Source organism: Uranotaenia lowii, chromosome 3, assembly GCF_029784155.1.
Source record: "Uranotaenia lowii strain MFRU-FL chromosome 3, ASM2978415v1, whole genome shotgun sequence".
NCBI lineage: Eukaryota > Metazoa > Arthropoda > Insecta > Diptera > Culicidae > Uranotaenia > Uranotaenia lowii.
The window spans coordinates 322,183,494-322,190,195 of NC_073693.1; the positions used below are offsets into that span (position 1 = coordinate 322,183,494).

The following is a 6,702-nucleotide window of genomic DNA, read 5'->3' on the forward strand; positions in this document are numbered from 1 at the left end:
CAAACCTCTCACTTGTACTGCCAATTTCATGGTTTTCTGTTTGACGTTGTTTTCTATGGTTAGATCACTGATCATCACAAGTTACAGATTTCACGCTATCTGATAGATTTTACCTCAACTTAAAACTTAATATTTAGTTCGGTTTCGAAAATTAAGTTGTTAATCTTTATTGGAACACCAAAATAATTGGAATCACTTTACTTAACATTTTTTAAAACTCATAAAATAGTTTTTAAATTATAACGAAAATTTAACAAGAGATGTTCTCTTACACAAAATCAATCCCTATCAAAGAATTTTAGATTTTAAGAAAATCAAGTTACTTTTCCCTGCTAAAATAAAACTTTTCAGGTGGTTGATCATCGAAAATTTCCACCGCAGCGCCAAATCATGTGGCTTTTGGCTCCCTCCTGGGCAGTAATAAATGTATAGTGACTTTTTGGTACTTCCCTTCAGCGAGCAAAGGCTGCTGCAAGCAACATACCGTTAGTGGTCAGTTGGTTGGTCAGTCGGTCAGTTCGCCACTATAGATCATTTTGCCACCACCATCACCATCGGTGATGGTCCAACGTGTCCAGATTTGTAGTATTCCCGAAAAATGGCGTGAGAAATAGCGAAATAGAAACAAAAAAATAACACGTTTCACGTAAATCACGGCAGTGAGCTGTCACTGCAGCAGAACAGCTCGCTCTAATCGGATGAAAAATGCGATGACATGCTGGAAATACGATTAGTCGTTTGGAGCTTCTATTGCAAACTCTAGATCCCAAAAAGGCGATGCAGTTATTTAGATCGACAAGGATTTCTCAAGGACTCTATAAATAGTACAGATATTTTTGAGAGATCTATGTTTGTTTACTTTGTCACACATTTTGTTTTCGAATTGGTAGTTGCATAAATCTAATCATTTTTGAAAAATATGTAAAGCAAGCTTTCATTACAAACACACATTGGATAGGTGATTTATACTATTCAGTTGCTATAAAACAGATTTGAAATTTTGATACACCTTGAAATCAAACTCATGATTAGGGATTGAGTGTCCTTTAAAAATTAAATTTTGCACTGATCAGTTTTCAAACCCAGAAAATCAAAACAGAAAACAGTTGAATCATCTAAGAGCAATCATAGGAAATCCGCAAAATAATATTGAATTTTAAGAAAAGTTTTAGTTTCAAATAATAACAACACAATACTATTGTTAACAAAAGTTTAGAACATTTTCAATCAAATTAGACAATTCTGAGCCACCTGAATCGGCGAATGAAAATTGCCAACACGAAACGTTCTTTGGGAACGACACGAGCTACATGTAACATTTTTCATCATCAAATGTACTTTTCTCTGCACTCGCTCGCTGCCATTTATTAGATCCATCTGCAAAGACAACAGACAAACATGAATTTCCGTTATGAATGATGCTAAAGCACATAACCTGGGGCAAGGGTTTGTGTGTTGTGTATCCTGAAGCTTGCACCGAAATGCAGCTGCGTGTACTTACCTTTCTCAGTAACTAACATTATTGGTTGTTTTGAAGAAACGAAATCGGATGTGGAATTTGTTTTTTTCGAGTTGTTCGGAATTTTGAGTGGCTTCAGTGTTGAAAGAACGTAAGTTACAAATAACATAGATTGCAGTTTCACATGTAAAAAAGCAAAATTTTTACTTAAGAACAACTATCACTTCTGTGGATTGGATTGAATTTTGTACTGCAAAATTATTTAAATGCAAAAGGACCATTAAATACGTTAACCCTCATCCGCATTAGGGTGTCATTTTGACACCATTGCAAGTTTGAAGGCTTGTAACTTTTTTCAGAAGCTTCAAAATACAAATTTTTTTTCGGGGACCCTAAATGAATTCAAAAGTTTGTCACCTGCTCGAACGGCAGCATGCGACATGGTTTTGTCACGCACCCTTGGAAATGGTATTATCCCCCAAAACTGGATAAAATGCTAAAGTAAGATAAGCTGAGTTTATTGTACAACAGAATACTAAACAACAGATACAACAGAACATGAACAACGGCGCCAATTGTAGTCAAGAGTCAATTGGACAGGAGCTTGCGGTCCAAGCTCAGTAATCCAGACCCATGCAAACCAACCACCCTACTTCCATCACTGAAGCACGATACAATCTGTTCTACAGAAGGGATAAACAAGCACCTATGACACCGACAAATCCATCCCTGATCTAGGCACTCACGATAGCTGATCTAATCTCACTAATGCAGCATCCAACGTTGAAGATGACTAACTTAACAAAACCAATGAAAATCATGCTGAGCATCACCAGTTGAAGGTTCAACATTAAGGAGACCATTAGCTACCCGAACCAAAGCTGTCTCACTTTCATCTGAATCTATATCTAAATCTATATCTAAAAGTTTGTTGAAAGTCACATAGAGAATAAAGTGCACGACGGGCTGATAAGCAAGCGGTTCGAATTGTATCAGGTTGGTAGTGAAAGTTAAAAACATGTACAATTGCTAACTCACTGCTTCAAATCAACCCACAGCCGATATGGAGTATTTGCTCACCTCGACATTCGGCGTAATGACGGGCTAATTCAAATAAGCTGCTAGGAGTCAGAGAAATCGGCCTATTATGTTTGACCATAATTGTGATGGAAAGAAGGTGGTTGGTGCAGTGCGGCTTATAAATGGAGTTTCGGCCATCGCAAACTCTGAAGTGGTGATTGCAAGAAAGGAGACACAGTGAGCGATCCCCGCTCGCCCCCTTGGGGCTTGAGCTAGGGACTGCCTGTGTCTCAACCATACGATGGCCAACGCAGATGGACCAAAACCAGTCGAGGCTGGTACAAACGCTGTGGAAAGCATCCGGATGCAGGACTTCAAGCTGTTCGCCGAGGGATACACTAGCATACACCACACTGACACTCACACAGATTTAAGGTAAGGTAGTTATAAGAGCGGGTGGGAAATTTGGGGAAAATCGGGGAAAATTTTTAGATAATATAAGTTTTAAAAGCTATTTCTCTGAATTTATTATTTTGTGATGCTGAAGCATTGTATTCAGCTTTTGGGACGCGGGTAGATGATCGTTTTAATCTTTGAAGCTGAATCGCGAACCTGTCCATGAAGCCGAAGACGGGTCAGTGTCCCTTCCGGCAGGACTTTCTTTTTTTGAACAATATTTTGTCCTCTGGCTGAGTATTTTTGGCCGGTTTACAAGTTCTTCAATATTGCATCTTTACTTTATTTATGGACGAACCCTGGAAGCCTGGACAAAAAAACTCCCTTTTCCGACTTATGGTGTCATTTTGACACCACAAAAGTAAAATCTATTTAAGTCGTTTGAATTATTATGAACTTCATATAAAACTTACATCAATAGAAACCTTGTAATGTCAGTAAAATATGTTTTGAACATTATATACAGCTAAAGTTACAAGTTTTCTCGTTATTCAGCATGAAAGAAAAAAAATCCTAAAAAACATGCCTCACGAAAACTGCTGTAGTTCAAATGTAACACGTCCAAAAAAATATTTGCCTTATGCATATGAAAGCTGAAGTTAATGCCTACATTATGAAGACAAGAAATATTTTTTAAATTTTTTTTAATGAAATGGTCACAAAAAGTTCAAAAAAGTGGTCTAAAAAACCTACTTTTCATTCGATTGCTAGTAAATACTGTGTGAGCGATGGTAGAGTTTTAGAAAAAATATGACAACTAACTTTATTAAAATTCTAACATTTTGCTGTCTGTAGATTTTGGAGGCAACAAAAATTGAAATTACTGGAATTTTTCAAAGTTCACTACTTTGCGCAATTTTTTTACAAATTGAAATTTCATCTCTTTTTGTGGTCCACCGTCAGGTTGTACCCGTATTTTCAGTGCTTTCACTTTGTTTGGACCAATAAAAAGTATATTCATTGGAAAGCAAATTTAATCTACATTCTAGTGAGGTGCAACAAATCACGCTGTGAGATTTCACAAAAATATGAAAATTCTAAACGTAAAACCATTCCTGAATTTCTAGAACTACAAGCCACGCATCCAGCAAAACGTGTTTGTTTGCTCTCCGAGTAGATACAATGGGTGGTGATTTGGTCAGAGAGCGAAGCCGACAGACGAAGAAATGCACGACACGCATCGTTATTTCGTCTGTCGGCTTCACTCTCTGACCAAATCACCACCCACCGTATCTACTCGGAGAGCAAACAAACACGTTTTGCTGGATGCGTGGCTTGTAGTTCTAGAAATTCAGGAATGGTTTTACGTTTAGAATTTTCATATTTTTGTGAAATCTCACAGCGTGATTTGTTGCACCTCACTAGAATGTAGATTAAATTTGCTTTCCAATGAATATACTTTTGATTGGTCCAAACAAAGTGAAAGCACTGAAAATCCGGATACAACCTGACGGTGGACCACAAAAACAGATGAAATTTCAATTTGTAAAAAAATTGCGCAAAATAGTGAACTTTGAAAAATTCCAGTAATTTCAATTTTTGTTGCATCAAAAATCTAAAGACAACAAAATGTTGGAATTTTAATAAAGTTAGTTGTCATATTTTTTCTAAAACTCTATCATCGTTCAAACGGTATTTAATAGCAATCGAATGAAAAGTAGGTTTTTTAGACCGCTTTTTTGAACTTTTTCTGACCATTCCATAAAAAAACTTAAAAAAATATTTCTTGTCTTCATAATGTAGGCATTAACTTCAGCTTTCATATGCATAAATAAGGCAAATATTTTTTTGGACGTGTAACATATGAACTACAGCAGTTTTCGTGAGGCATGTTTTTTAGGATTTTTTTTCTTTCATGCTGAATAACGAGAAAACTTGTAACTTTAGCTGTATATAATGTTCAAAACATATTTTACTGACATTACAAGGTTTCTTTTGATGTAAGTTTTGTTTAAATCGGTTTAACACGCCAAAAATTATAACGATTTGAGCTTGTGGTGTCAAATTGACACTCCTAGTGCTGATTAGGATAATGAAATCTAATGCGGATGAGGTTAATAAGTACCGTAAAACGGGGTAACATTGATCACCGGGGTAGCTTTGATCAACATGAAATTGTGCCAAATAATCATCAATAACTAAGTCTATAGTTTGAATTTTTGAAAACTGTTTTCTACGTTTGAAAGCCTATTAATTGAGTATTACAAAGGCAAAATTTGATTTGTATTTGAAATTTGTTTTCTGTTAGTAAAAATGTTATTTCAAAATCTTAAAATATCTATCTTTTCCAAAGCTCGCAAACAAACAGCTCTCCTGACGATATCAAAAAGCATTTAGAAGCAAACTGGTTGTTGAATTTTAAAGAACAACTTTTTTCCTTTGTATATATGTAGTTATAGTGCTATTTTTATAGTCATTTAATGATATATTTTTTATATTTAAAAACAAAGGTCGTTTTACAAGAGTTAGCCCACATTGGAAAAATGGATAGGAACCCTATTAAATGGTTAACTTTGAAGAAAAAATTGAAATGGTAAAAGTAGGTGGACCAAGAAGAACGTGTGAAGTTAAAATTTCATTTATATTTAAGAGTTTAAATTATTTAGCAATTGTTATAACTTTTGCCCCTAAATGTATGCAGCACCGTAGTTCTTTTTTCGATTATAAAGTTTTTTTTTTAAAGAAAACGTTTAAAACTAGGTAAAATTGATGAACAAGCATTTAAAATCTTATTATGATGGTGATTTGTATCCTTTATGATCACGAAAAATCGATAAAACCGTCAAAATAGAGACTGATCAATGTCACCCCAAAGCATCAAATTCTGAACAGAGACTAAATCGATTTTTAAATCAAATTTAAAGAAGTCTAATAAATTTCTGCATCCATGTTTTACGTTCATAGGAGCCCAGTACTGGTTTTAAAAATATTAAACATGCCACATTCCCCTTAACAGAAAAAATAATCGAAAAATATTGAAAAAAGTGATCAATCTTACCCCGGATTACGGTACTTGAGTGATTGCGACACAGTTTAGTAAAAACTAGATGCTAAACCTTAAGGGGGGAGTAGGGTCTAACACTTTCAAAAAATCGTTTTTTTTTTTAAATTTTTGTATTTTCTTATTGTTAAACATTTCAAGAATGTTCTGTCAAATTTTCAAGTCAATCGAAGCAAAACTGTTGAAATTATAGGCCTTTATCTCCTCTTATCTAATACTGCAAGAGAGACAGAGCAGAAACTTCAAACGCGTTTTTCTCGAAAGCACATTTTTAAAATCAGTGGACATCGTCATTTGAAAACTACTTCACCGATTCTTTTCAAATTTGGAACATATTTTCTACATATAAAATACCAAACCCCAACGATTTTCTTTTTTCTTTTTTTTTACTTTGGGGAGATTTTACAGATAAAAAATGGCGGATTTTTTCGTGAAAAATCGTAGTTTTTACTTCAAACAGCCACAAAAATTAAATAAATTTTTTTTTAAGTTAAAAAAAACGTTGGGGTCCAGAAAAACATCTATTAAAAATATTTTGCTCTGATTTTTTGACTTCAGATGATTCTGTGCTAAGATACAGTGTCCACCGCAAATCCTGTTTTCTAAAAGGCATCCTCGAAAGTGCTCCGTCACCGGCTCATTTTTCAATATTTTTCTACGAAAAAATTACTAAATGTTTTTTAACAATGCTTTGTATAATGCAAAAAATTTGATTACATTTGTTTGAACGATAGCTCTAAAAAAAATTCGTGAAAATGATGTTTTT

The 6,702-nt window shown here is 34.6% G+C and overlaps 1 protein-coding gene across 1 annotated transcript in view; it reads right to left on the reverse strand.

Moving 5' to 3' along the window:
• Window positions 1–6,702, reverse strand: part of LOC129753794 (uncharacterized) — a 46,072-nt gene that overhangs the window by 20,251 nt on the left and 19,119 nt on the right. The gene's annotated exons all lie outside the window — the stretch shown is intronic.